Source organism: Malaclemys terrapin, chromosome 4 (assembly GCF_027887155.1).
Source record: "Malaclemys terrapin pileata isolate rMalTer1 chromosome 4, rMalTer1.hap1, whole genome shotgun sequence".
NCBI classification, from domain to species: domain Eukaryota; kingdom Metazoa; phylum Chordata; order Testudines; family Emydidae; genus Malaclemys; species Malaclemys terrapin.
Genome location: NC_071508.1, coordinates 58,478,417 through 58,492,531, shown reverse-complemented (window position 1 = coordinate 58,492,531; position 14,115 = coordinate 58,478,417). Strand labels below are relative to the sequence as shown.

At 36.7% G+C, this 14,115-nt stretch overlaps 1 protein-coding gene across 5 annotated transcripts in view; it reads right to left on the bottom strand.

Annotated features, from left to right (window-relative positions):
- The window catches only part of TEAD1 (TEA domain transcription factor 1), a 221,540-nt gene that overhangs the window by 206,070 nt on the left and 1,355 nt on the right, over positions 1 to 14,115 (bottom strand). The gene's annotated exons all lie outside the window — the stretch shown is intronic.

Below are 14,115 nucleotides of genomic sequence, written 5' to 3'. Positions count from 1 at the left end.
GAAAAAGGAGCTGGTCGGCCACACAGCTGAGAAATTATATGCCCAATGTGGTTTTTGGAAATTGCACATGCTTACAGAGGAATCCTGCCGGTTGTTGTCACTACCCTCTCCAACCTCTTACTGCTTCTTCTTGTCTTCCCACTAAATTGACCCAACGGCTGCCAGTGGGTGGACATGTCCCCAGGACTGTTGTAAAAGAAATGATCTTTCCTCTCACATCTCCACCAGTCAAATAATGGGAATACCAGCAAAATCAAGAGCTAGCGGTCAAATACCAGTGAGGATCCTGGGCCAGGCACTCTGGAGAGGTAGGTCAGCCAGTAAGTGGGACACTAATGAAGAAATGAAATCTCCCAAACAACTTTTGTGATTTTCCTCAAACAATAAAGAACTGTTCTATCCTGGTAAAAGATCAAGTTGTATTATTTCAGGCAGACAGGTTTCATTTTGGCTACAAGTGATCAAAGTTGGGTTTACGGTGGAAATATAGTTTCAGAATTAACCACAAAAAGGCTAGTACCTCTCGTAATGCAAATGACAAGGAAGCCATGTGACAGCCCTCACTAGCACCATTTGGTTTTAAAGAATCACTAGAGGAATAATTTCCGTGAACTACTTCCAAGTTACATGGAGTTATTGCTTTTAAAAAAACAACAACCCAACAACAAAAAGGTCATGTAAAACTCAGCTGGCATCAACAATTTATTTCTATCTATTAGAACAGACATAAAAAAGAGCTCCAATACATCTGGTGAAAAAGAGACTTTGGGTGAAATCCTGGCCCCCTGAAGTCAATAGGAGTTTTGCCACTGATGGCAATGGGGTCATTATTTCACCCCTTAACTTCAAAGGAACAAGAGGGATAAATTAAGGAGAAGAGTTATAAAGCGAACAGACGCAACACTGAAGCAAGAGCAGTTTAAACTCTTGCATGTTAGAGCAGCATGAAGGGTAAGCTAGACCGGGGAGAACAGAGAAAGTTGGCATTGCTGAGAAGTTTCATGTAAATCATCACATTCTGATCACAGTTCCGTCCCAAATGAAGTCAATGGCAAAACTCCCACTGATCTCAATGTCAGCTGAGTTGGGCACTCTTGAGACTCCATCACAAGAAATAAAAATCTATCAAAGTTCACCATTGCCTGGAATGACGGCCTCGAAATTTGGAGGTGGAAACAAATCATTGAATTTTTTAAAAGTGAAGTTCCTGCCAAAAGTTGTAGATTTAATTTAAAACGAAAGAAAAGTTGGGTCCTCCTCCTAATAAGGGAGCCTTTCCTTGCTATCATGACACCACTTTCACTGTTGCCACCGTTTCTCTCTGCCCACATTGCCCCTCCAGCTTCCAAAGCATCTTCCCTAGACCATACCGCTGAGCAGGCAGATCATGGATTAACCGTCATTAGATGTTCTTTCTGAAATTTTGTTTTCCAATAACTTTGAAATCATTTTTGTTGTTATTTTTTAAAACATAAACAGAAAAGAAAAACACGGGTATGTTTTCCTTTGCTCTAGAAGAGTCTCTGCAGGAATTTCAAAGACCAGAATTTGTCAGGCGCTAGGTGATACTTAAAGTGTCCTTGTGGGCATGAATACACACACAAGCACACAGGTTAAGATTAAAGGCAAGTCTTTTGGAGGAGACTCACTAAAAATAAAAAACATGTTCAACAGGAAGAGTCTGTTTAATGTAGAATTTAAGCAAGGCTCTTTCATTTGCATAGATCACTTAAGGCAGCAGAAATTCATGAAATTCTCCCATAAAATCATGTTACATTTTGTCTACAGTGACACATTCCTTGCAGATCACACTGCCTTCCTCTATGCTGTTAATAAGATAATCTGTTACATGAGGCTTACAAATCCATTTAAATTGATTTTAATTAATGAATCAATCACTGGCCAGTGACGACTTGGTCTACAGATAGTAAGCAATTCAAAGCCCCAGGCCTCTAATCCCAAGCTGAAATTCACATTAGAGTTGCTTCTCAGATCGATACTTCACACATAAAATGTTAGATTTAAAACACATATAAAGTGTGGGCAAAAAAGTAACCTGCAAGCTTATGTATTAAAACTCTGGTATGCAAAATCTTTAAAACAGGAAAACGATACTAAATCATTCTAATTTCCTTAGAACTGAAATAATTAAAGACAAACAAGTCTTTTAACACGACTAACTTGCTTCTAAACTTTTAGATCATAATAGGAACATGATCCTTATTCCATTTTAAGGGTTTTTTAAATTATTATTATTTTTTAAATGATCAGTTGTTTAACACTGAATGATAGAGAAAAAAAATTGCCTATCGTGTGGTCACTAACATGAAGAAGGCCTTTCATGTGCTCTTTGATCCTGTACTGTGCAAATGCACTATTATTCAGTGCTGCTAAAACATGCAATTTTAAATGAAAAATACCCCAAAGCAACATTCACTAGTGGAACCGTGAGCATGTTTCCTAGCACAGTGTATAGTTTTACAGTAAATTAAATCCAGGGTCCAAGTGACTTGACAGCATTACCTTAATTGTCATCGGACAAATTGTTATGGGTACATCCATAGCAACAGAGCTGTTTGGTTGGGATGTTCTCTGCAACTGTGGAAGTTCCCATAAATCACTGTCAGGAATCCATGTCCACACCAATCCAACTGCCCATCAACAGTTAGAACCTACTGACCACTGGGCGGAAAGACAATGGTAGCACTGCACCTCCCTGGGAACGATGCCAAGTTCCTTCTGGGTTTCAATCAGCTGGGAAAACTGAATGGGCTACACTCGCCTACAGCGTGACCACCGTGCGAACAGCTTCAAAACAGAGCCGTTAACCTTGCAGAGCATGGTGGCCATCAGGGCAAAGAAACTTACCTACCATGAGAGACTGCTACACCTCATGACCTCTCTCCAACCCTCAACATTATTTATATATGGGGAGACCCCTATGATACAGCTCCTCCTCATTCACTGGGGCTGCAGTAACCCTCAGCAGAGAAAAGGGCCCATAGAATGCTTTACAAAATAAGTGGTTTATTCACATATTACCTAAAGCAAAAACAAATAAAAAATAAAAATAGGTTAATTCTTGGATAATCATGATGCTTATGTAAATGGAAGAGATCAATATTTCTTAAGCTGTTGAAAACTCTAAATTGTTTTTAAAAGATTACTTTGAAAGAAAAATATTAGCTTTGTAGGATTCTTTTCTTACAAATTACAGTGCTTCAACTTTTATTTGTTTTTAAATCAGTGCTGCATTTGATCATTTCTTTGTATTCCAAGTAGCCATGAGACCATTCCTATTCTCCATACTTGTATTATATGTTTGTTATGGCAGGACAATTTTTTGGAGAGAAGAAAGAAGAAGAATTAAAGATAGGTAGATGCTGGGGTTTTGGAGCTGCTAATTATTTCCATTACAGAGTTGATGACTGAAAGTCAAAATATAAAGATACCAAGCTATCTTTCAGAATATTTAAGAAAAATATAATAGGCCAAATTCTTTCCTGATCTAAATGCATTCAGATCCGAGTTACAACAAGGCTGAATTTCACCCATTTAGCCTGGAAAGGTAAAAATTACTTTCACCTGAACAGATGTTGAAGTGTCTGTGGTAGTACAGACACTTCATATTCAAAGAGATGGATTCTGTAGCCAACATGGCTGTACTGAGATAGAGATAATCAGCGTGTCCTTGGTTATGAGGAGGCAAACAGTTTTCACAGCAAAAAGACAGACCGAAAAACAAATCATGTGTTTTTGTTTTACAAGTTCCAAGTTTGTTTGGCTGGGTTTTTTTTAAAGTTCCTTTGGAACACTGAAGCAGCATAAAATAGTTTGTTACAAAAGAATAAAAACAAAATAACTTAAATAAACATTTCAAATGCACTCTTAAGTGTTCAGCCTTTCTGCATTGCTGTTTGTTATTCTTCTGATAGCACTAAAAATCTCTGGAACATCAAAGATTTTTGAAAAATTGGTCAAATGGTTTTGTCGAAGAATTTTGCTCACTGCAGTTTACATTCTGAATTTTACTGCTGGAAAAAAAAAAAAGAGAGAGATTGCTGCACATAATCTAGTATATGCCAATATATCCAGCCATCCAAATCAAGACCACAAATTATAAACAGTTTCAGCAAATTGACTTGAGTGCCTTTGTTCCTCAGACATACATCTTCCGATTGCTTACAAGAGCAGCATATACTAACCACTAACACCGCCATAGCCAGTACTGAGAAAGGAAGTTATTGAAGCCTGGATTTCCTGAGTTCAGTTGTAGCCAAGAACCACGAGGCTTGTATGGTGGTTTCAGGAACTGACTCATCTAATGATTCATGGATAAGATACTGGTTTTAATATGTTTTTGATCATAAGACTCATGAATTCAAAAACCAGGCTGAATTATGCTTAATTTCTATTTTAAAGGAATAAAAATATTTTAGAGGAAAAATATTATCTAAACAATTACAAATGTTTTTCACTATACACCCATTTTTACTTTCCTAACAGTGACTCAAAATACATGTACAAAAAATGCCGCCCAAATTAATTGGAAAAATGTGATCGCCTTCCAAGAGAATGCTGACAAGGAATTCAAAAGCTACAAACCAAACCTAATATCTTTGCTGCGATCCTGACCCATCTAAACTTCCCAGAAGTGGAGGACAGGTGGGATACTAGATGTATTTTTAGATATTATCCCCCCACGTACAAAAATATCTTCAGCCATATTTTAATCAACAAACTCTAGTGTTGCTATTGTTGATACATGATTTATGTAACCATGTATAATCGGGGACCAGCTGGTGACAGTAAATTGGGGAAAGTTCCATTTTCATAGCACTGCAATGATCAATCTGAAAGTAATGGCTACGGTGCTAGTCCACTGGATCTTAAGCTCCTGAAATCATTTGTGCAAATACAGAATTCACAGCCAGTCATCTTTTTATTTTATTATTTATTTCATAGAAGAAAGCATGCTTGTTAAACTATCAAAAACATTTTTGCTTGCAACAGAAATCTCATCAGTACACTGTAACCTGAACTGCCAGCCTCTTACCTAAGAAACAGCTTGAGAGGGAAGCTTAATTCTGCTCTCATCATGTATGGAAAAGTACTGGATTACTTTTTATTTCTGAATGGCAATCTGTAGCTACACACATGCGGCTGTACGGTGTCGGAGGGGGTGTTCCTTTGCCTTTGTACACTTTCAACATGTACAGGACTTGCACACAAAAAGAAAACAAAATGCAGTTACTTTAAAAAAAAAAAAAAAAGCAGTTAAAACAGTTGACAAGAAAAGGCCAAAGTGCGCTCAGTGGCTGGCAGTCATTTTATGGCTATAGTCCTACAGCAGATTTACTTAGATGACGTCAGTGGCTCCAATCCAGCTTTTTCTTTAGTAGCATTTACCACTTGCCTCTTGAAGCCTCCACTATGCTACAGAGCAGTAGACCATAATCAAAATTCCCTTTGTGAAATAGAGTTTACCTCAGGGCACAGAGGCCTTGCTAGCTGAATTGCAGGCTCTTCACCCCCTGCTGCATGCCCAGAAATAAATAACCTTCAATACTGTACTTTCCTTAATACAGAAGAACCATTAAAAGCAGCCTGCTACCTAAAAAAAAAAAGGATTATTTAATTTGTTTCCAACATATCACAGGCCAGGACATGAGTTAATTTTCCAAACATACTATGAATTATAATAATTCTGTTATTCTTCAGTCCTTTTCTGTATTGTTTCTAGAGGTTTTGCGAGACTGAGTTATGTGGCATTGTTTTGCTAACAAAAAATATGACTGACACTGCAACCTAATAAATAGGAACTGGATATGTAAAGTTGCATATTTTAAACCCTGCTTTTACAATATGCCCTTTCAAATGCATATTTTGTAACTGATCAATGGGCATGCACTAAACATTCCAAGAAGTGATGAAAGAAATTACTATACATAAATCATAGTAAATGTACAGAATGAAATACATTTTATTTGGAGCTACGGATTTGCTATTGCACAACAAAAACTGTATCCAAGCAAGGGTTGGGGAAACCCACTTAAGTAGATACCAAATTAACTCAAATTTCCTGGGTTCTAAAATTTAACCACAAAATCAAACCTTGTAAAGACTTGTCTTACTTGTTTAGAAAATACAGATGTTACATTTTAATTGTCCCATCAGTCCAACATGGGAGATGACAAGATGGGTCAGTGGACTGAAGACTGGATAGCAAGCCTTTCATCTGTAAGCACTTAGATACAAAGGGTGATTCACAAGGGAGATTTGGGCATTGCAACACCAGTGTTGCAATTCCTAACTTTTAGGGGCCCTGCAACCCCACAGAATCCATAGTCCTGAGTTAGGCACCCAGGCTCCCTGTACAATCAATGAGGAGAGTTAGGCACAAAAGGGGATTCACAAAAGCCAGCAAGCTGATTGGGAGCCACCTAAGCTAGCCAGTAAGAAACACTGAAGGGGGGGTGGGGTATCCTAAGCCCTGCCCACTCAAGGGGAGTTAAGTGCGTATCTCCACTTGGGATTCACAGCCATGAACCTCCTCCTGGAGTTAGATTTCAGAATATGCATCCGAAGAAGTGGGCTGTAGTCCACAAAAGCTTATGCTCTAATAAATTTGTTAGTCTCTAAGGTGCCACAAGTACTCCTGTTCTTTCTCCTGGAGTTAGGTGCCTAAGCCAGGCCAGCCCTTTCTCAAAAAAAAAAAAAAAAAAAAAACTGAGGTGATTAACTACCCCCTTATGCCCTGATAGTCAGAATACTCACCCAGGATGTGGGAGAGCTGGGTTCAAATCCTCACTATATCCTATAGATCAGAGGTTAGGGTAGTCACCTGGGAGATATGGGTTTAAGTCTCTGCTCTAAATTATTTAGAGGAGGGATCTGGACCAAGGTCTTCCACATCCACTGGCCATTTGGTATAAAGGGCAGGGGTGTTTCTTAACAACCTTTTAAAATCTACCCTACATACATCAGTTCAAGTGAGGGATCACTGATCAGATCTGTACCAGGTTGGAAGTTCCCAAAAGTTGTTACTATCTGACCATAAAACATTCCATTTCACCAAAGACTACCTGAGCTTTTTGGTGGCCCAGTTAAAATGATCTGGTAATTTCCAAACCAGGTTCAAAATACAGAGTTCATAAATCTCCCAGAACAATTAAACCCCCTTGTTGGTAGCCTCAGCAGAGAGGCCAAAGGCAGTGAATTATGCTTTTACTACTAAAGGTGTCCCCATCAAGTTAGTACTCAGGCCACATTGATGAGGATCAGTCAGGGGTCGCTGATTGATCTATACTTGGTCTGTAAATATTGTCCTGCTTCCTGCATTGTCAATCTACCATATTCCCTGAGAACTATTTTTACTTAGAATTGGTTTTACAATTACATTGTTTTTAAACTACGATTACAATACAGCGAGCAAGACGGTGTATCCCTCCTCTTTGACCCCTTCTAGTCACTGAAGGGCAGAATCAGTGAATTGGTTTAAATGTAGGGTATAAGTTCCTCTGGGCAAGAACCTTATCCTCTTACTGCTCAGTAACATGTCATGAGCACCAAAGGCACTATAAACAAAGTAATGCATGCTCAGAAATAATCAGTATTCAAAAAGAAGTGCTGCAATCGGGACTGGCAAAAAAGACCAGATGGAGAAAGCATGAAAGTGACTGGAGAAGAGAACTGTGGTGGGCACAGAGGAGATAGGAAAGGAGTGGTGAGACAGACAGAACAGGAAAAATGGCATCTCAAGGAGAGAGTGCCTAATAAAGAGAAGCCCAAGAGCACAGAAACGTATGCAGAAAGAGAAGAGGAGCCAAGAAACAGAAGATAGAAGATAGAGACACGGTGCCCTTTAAGCAAAAAGAGAGATGAAGCCATGGAGGCAGAAGCAGGAGAGGAATCTGTGACAAGGTCAGAAGTAATGCAGAAAGATCCAACCCTGAGGACATCCATCCAGCTTTGAATGGATGACTCTGTTAGAACTGTTATTTTCCTGCTACAAGAGGCAATCTGATTAGAAAAAACTGGGAATGAAGGAGTTTCCACAGAGCCTTGTAGGAAGTTTTCAGTCTATCTTGAAAGCAATATTCAAAAGATCTAGTCAGCCCCTTGATAGTAACAAACAAATTTTGCTAGGCTGATTTGTTTTAAGAATAAAGATGGAATCGGGGGATATGGAAAATGAAATGATTTTCAGGCGTTTATATAATACTTTAAAATTGCAAGTTAGTTGCAGGACACAGCTGTTTTTTTAAAAAAAGGAAATTGTTCATAATAAAAGAAAAACATATTTCCTTTCCTTCGTTACTAAATGCGAATTTACAAACACTATTTTTTTAAACTGGGGGCGCATTCTACATGCTACTGTATTTGTCAGACCTGTGTGAATGTACTTCCTATTTTCTTTTAGTCTGCTCTGACATTTTCTCATGTCAAGACTGAAACAGCATTCCCAAATTATAATCTCATGACTGAAAGCAAAGACAACAATGTAAAGAATGTACTGGCTAATTCCAAAAACAAGCACTATTGTTCAACAGCATCACTGAGATGAAGAGATTCCACCAAGGGAATAATTGCAATGCCTATAATGTTAAGGAATAATCTGGCACCAAAAATACCCAAAGCCCATAATAGTTGGTGATTCAAACATGAAGCATATCAAAACGCTATTGATAAGCTAAATTAAAGATAGCTTATCTGAAGCATATACTAGCCATATGGTGCCACAACTTCTGTTGCCTGTTGCTGGCATAACAATAGGCTACTGCAGATTTAGACTGGAAGCACTATTTGACAAACTGTCAATGGCATTTTTTTAAGAGCTCTAGGGCAATGGCTTGCTCCTCTATTTGCATTTTTTTTAAACAGGTGAACAAAGAGTAAACCAGATGTCAACTTTAGAAATCCACGTTGTCTGGTTTGGGAGATTTAACAGAGGCAGACATACTGCTACAGCTCAAATCTAGACAATGAGCTTTTCTAAAAAACACTCTGGCCTAGGGGAGTGGCTATTTAAAACACTTGGCTTCTTTTATTTCAGCACTATGGAAGTGAATTCTGCTCTTAAGTGCCAGCTCAAATGAAGTCATTTTGTTTCACTGGGGTTTTCTTTGCATTTTCGCAATGTAGCATGTACTGTAGTAAAAAGGGTAAGACGTGATTTTTTTTTCAGACTTGTCTTTTCCTTTTTAAGCTTGAAACTTGATAAAGAGACAAACCTAATGCTTTGGTACTTACAAAACAAACAAGCAAAAAACGCATGTGAAAGGATCATTCAAGTTTAAGTTAAAAGTAAGTTATTTTCCCCTCATTTAAGAACTTTTAAAGACATTTGAAAGAATTGGAATTGTTACAGCCCTGTCAAATGCCATAGAGGCGAGGTGTGAATAGTGATAGATAAGGATGATTTACAGTGGAGCTGCAGTATAAGCAACAGATTAGCATCTGGTTTACACTGAAGAATCATGAGGATCTCTTAACTCTTCTTTTTTTCTTAATGCTGCAGTTACATTTCTTACTTCTGCATTGTTTCAGAAAGTGTCTTTTTAACAATATGGTTATCCACTTACTTCATGTATCCTTCCAAGAACTGTGACAAAATAAAAAATACTGTTTACCAATATGATACCTATGGTATCCAATTATGAAAAAGTGTTTTGAGTTATGTTTGTATGTGTGTGAATGAGATAATGAGATACACAGAGAACTATCTGTTCTAATAATCATATTTACTTTGGTAGCCAGTTATAGGAATACATGTATTTATTTACTCATACCCAGCTAAGTATATAGCATTTTTAGATTATCTTTTCAAGTTATTCTTGAACATTCCAGTTTTTAAAAAATCTCCTTTCATGTTAAGTTGCGATTGCACTTGAACCCTTTCCAAAAGCCAGAGCTGTACTGAATTATGATAATTAGAAAGCTGTGCGCATAAAAGGCAGCACAGTTGATGCATTTAAAAAAGTTCATGCCAGAGAATATAAGTTCAATATGTTCTCACATAATTAACATTTCCCATCATTAGCAGCAGTTTTCAGTTTATGTATCTGTAAAAACAACAGCATTCGTCATTGTTTTAGATTCTCGGTCAATAGCATTTTAATCATTTTACACAAGATCCTGAACTTTTTTCCCCCCCAAATACACTGAGGTTCCAAATTCTATCTTTTGAAACCAGATATGTGCTAGCAAACAAACTTTCATTTTGTGTTTATATGCTTCTGCTACAACATACAGTACACCTCAGACTAAAAATGTCTAATGAAGACCTAATAAGAGCTAGAAATCTAAGAAAGCCACTTGGACCCACACTACAGGATGTAGAAGTGATAATCACGTTGCTCCAGTAAACGAAGACTAAAATACAAAGAACCAAAAGTTGCAGACCTTTATTGGACTAGCTCCAAAATAAAATGGGAACCTTCATATAATTTGGAGGGGCAGAGAAGGAAGATCTGCATCTCCGCAATGATTATGGAAGTTTCCCTGAACATTTCAAACTTTAAATGGATTTTCATATTGTTCTTGATGAGTCTACAAAAATGCAGGCAACAAATAAATGCATATAGTACAAGATTAGTGGTTCAGTGTCTGTGGAGCATACATACTCTCCTTGTGTAAGATATCTAGTCAAATAAGTTTTTATGGATCAGACTGTGGCAAAGGCTTGTAAACAAACAGACAGTTCTGCTTCACAAAAATGACATGGTGGCCTTTTGTCTTTGACAATATATGTTTTTTAAAGTTGCCTAACCTGTTTTACACAAAAGGTGAAATCCTGGCTCTACTGAAGTCAGTGGCAAAACTCCCATTTGACTTCAGTGGGATCAGGATTTCACACAAAGACCTATATGCATCAGAAGAATTAAATCAGCAGAGTTCTGCCTGTACTTCTAAGTGATTAATTTTGGTGTTGGAGTTTGGAACTGGTGTTTCAGTGCACTGAAGTAGGCGCTTTTTATGTTTTGGAAATGAGCAATCATAAAATCCAAACACAAAATTATTCAAGGAAATAATATTCCATCCTCGTTCCACATACAGAAGTCAAAGGGAGTTTTGTGCAAAAACTGAAGTAAGGGATAAAGCCCTAAGTGGGCCATTTATTACAGATTTTTTTACTTTGCAAAACATGTCATTAGTTGTGGCCTAAAATCAGTTGGCTTTACAAGAAATACTGTAATTGATTCATTCAGGTGGCACAGGCTATCATTTAAATAGTACAGTATTTGTGTAGGCTGCAACAGAACCTCTAATAGCACTCTGCATCTTCCTCTTAGCCAGCTGATTGACTTCTCAAGTCTGGCACTCGACTAAAAGTTTTTCAAGCATAACTAAACTCAAATAGTAAATGATTGTAGTTTAGCAATATACAACCTTCATACTCAAGGCAACTAATAATAATTGCCTTGCAAATTACTGCAAAGTGACAAAATGGCAGTTAAATCCCAAACCCTGTATATTTAGATCCTCAAATGAGTTATTATTTACTCATATAAATAAAGGCCCCTTGCAAGGTTGGTGCTTTCAGTGTTATGTTTGGAGGGCCAAACCATACTTTCAGTTACATGAGTGTAACCTATATACATCTAATGAAGTTGATGGAGTTACCGTGAATTTACATCACTGTAAAAAAGTCAAACTTTGCCTAGAATCTGCATTTGCCGTCAGAACTGATTTGACTAACTGTGACTAGAAATGCATCCTGCACATTTTATAACTAGGTTATGAGATGAGGGTATCACACTTAAGTCACTGCTGATTAATAAAGATGTAAAAACATAACTATTACTTTTTGATTTTCCATTTAGACATCAAATATCATACTACACCAATGTACATAAACCATATGCTGTAAATATCTTAGCATTTGATACCCGTGTGAGTCGTCCCGTTGACTTTAACATGAGGGCCTGATTGTACAAATCTTTAAATTCTAAAATAATAGAATAGCTTTCAAAAGATAATGTCTGTGTTCTACCATCTTATATATAATATTAGACATAAAATAACCATGTCAAGAAGAGGGCTGGATTAAAAAATGGTGTATATATATATATGTACCAAAAAAGGTACATTCAATTATCATTTTTGAAGGACACAAATTTTAAGAAGAACAGGAGTACTTGTGGTACTCCTGTTCTTTTTGCGGATACAGACTAACACGGCTGCTACTCTGAAACAAATTTTAAGGCAACACTCTCTCCATAAATAAATACACTGAAAACTGCTTAAAGAAAGTTAATATTTTTGAAATAATCCCATGTAATAAAAAAAAGTTATTTCTACTGAAACTACTTTCAGTTATCTTGACATTTGGGTTTATTAATGACAATTATACTATATTACAGAAAGTTATTTTTAACCTTCATCTTTTCATTAAGTAAAAGATGTCTCTCTTACACTTGTGCTTCTCTGAAGCATTAAGGGTCTATAATAAACTATTTTTAATGTACTGAGTCTTGAGGGACACTTTACAGTTTTGCTATAATCATTGCTTTAAAAAAAGAAATCTAGGGTTCTTTCTTCCTCCAAGTATGACTTAATTGAGTTTGACTTTCTTCAGTCAAAGACCACCAAAGCCTATGAACCACTCTAATACCATCCAAAACCAGTACACTGTCCTGGCGCGCGCACACACACACACACACACACACAGAGAGAGAGAGAGAGAGAGAGAGAGAAACAAGTTGCAAATTATACCATGCATGTTGCGCACAAACACACACCACAATACAAACAATCTCAACTGGAAATTCACTGAGGGCCCAGTTCTCACTTATGTTTAGATTGTTCCTTTCCACTCTAAATTAAACTTCATTAAGCAGATGCTGTCCTTACTAATGCTCACATGAAATCAAAATTTCTCTCTGCTTTACTCCTTGTGCACATTCTATTTTAGCCACATTCTGCGCTCTGACAGAGAAAGAAGTGTGCATAATGTCAAGCCATATTCCAAATCTGAAGTGATGTTGTGGTTTGCTTTTTGTAGTGTGAAAATATAACTATTTCAGCTAAATAGACCATTTGAAATTGTAGTTCAAAATATATTTTGTGTGCATTTAATAATAAAGTACTATTATAAAGAAAAACTATGAAGTACAACTTACAATCAAAATATCTTTGTTTGATCAGCTGATATAAACCAGCATCAGATAAAACACATAACTACCCCTAATGCATTAAAAAAATACATTAGGACCTCATTCAAAATCAGTACAGTAGGTAAATATATATTTAATGAGCAATAATGAAAAATAAACATATCTGATAAAAATTTTGGAAGCTTAAACATAATTCTTTCAAAAAGGAAACATTCTTTAAGCAGTTATCAATTAAAAATGTGCCCCCCATGAACAAAATCTCTAATTTCACTTTTCAAAGAATGTTTACTGGATTAATAATTCTGGCATTTCTATTTGAAATCCATATATATCATCCTCAAAAAATAACGTAATTTAATCCTGGTCTCTGTATCATTTTAAATAGTTTTAGTGTGTACCACCAGCACAGTCTAATGCTCCTGTAATGGTATTCCCCAACTATTTATAGAGATGGCAATATACTATATACTACAGGCAGGCATTCCAAATTTAGGATTATATAAAAAATCCTGGATTTGGGATTAAATCCCAAAGCAATTATAATCACTAACTGTGTTATATTGCATTGTATATAATACTCCAGGCTGTTTAGCTGAATTTTTCCAAAAGATGCATTCAAGTTCATAGATTTACATACCAAGATGGACTGCATAATATCAGAACTTTCAGTTAAAGAACAGTGTTTTAAAATTATATAGCTGCTATCTGTGACAATCCAGATACAGAAAGCATGTATCACTATAAAAGCTACTAATAAGCAACACTGTTTCCAAACGTTATCAATATAGGGGGAAAGGTATTTATTCTTCCTAGACAGGAATACAGCTGTATAGCTACTTTTTTCAGGTGCTGTACCATCTCAGCTTGGATTTCATATCTATAACATTTTACATCACAAAAAGGCAGTGACTTCTGACATGCTTCCTGGCTCTTACTTTGTTAGATGGTGTTCTGTAAGAAAGTTTTAAAAAATTGGGAACCATTTATATTCAAAAAA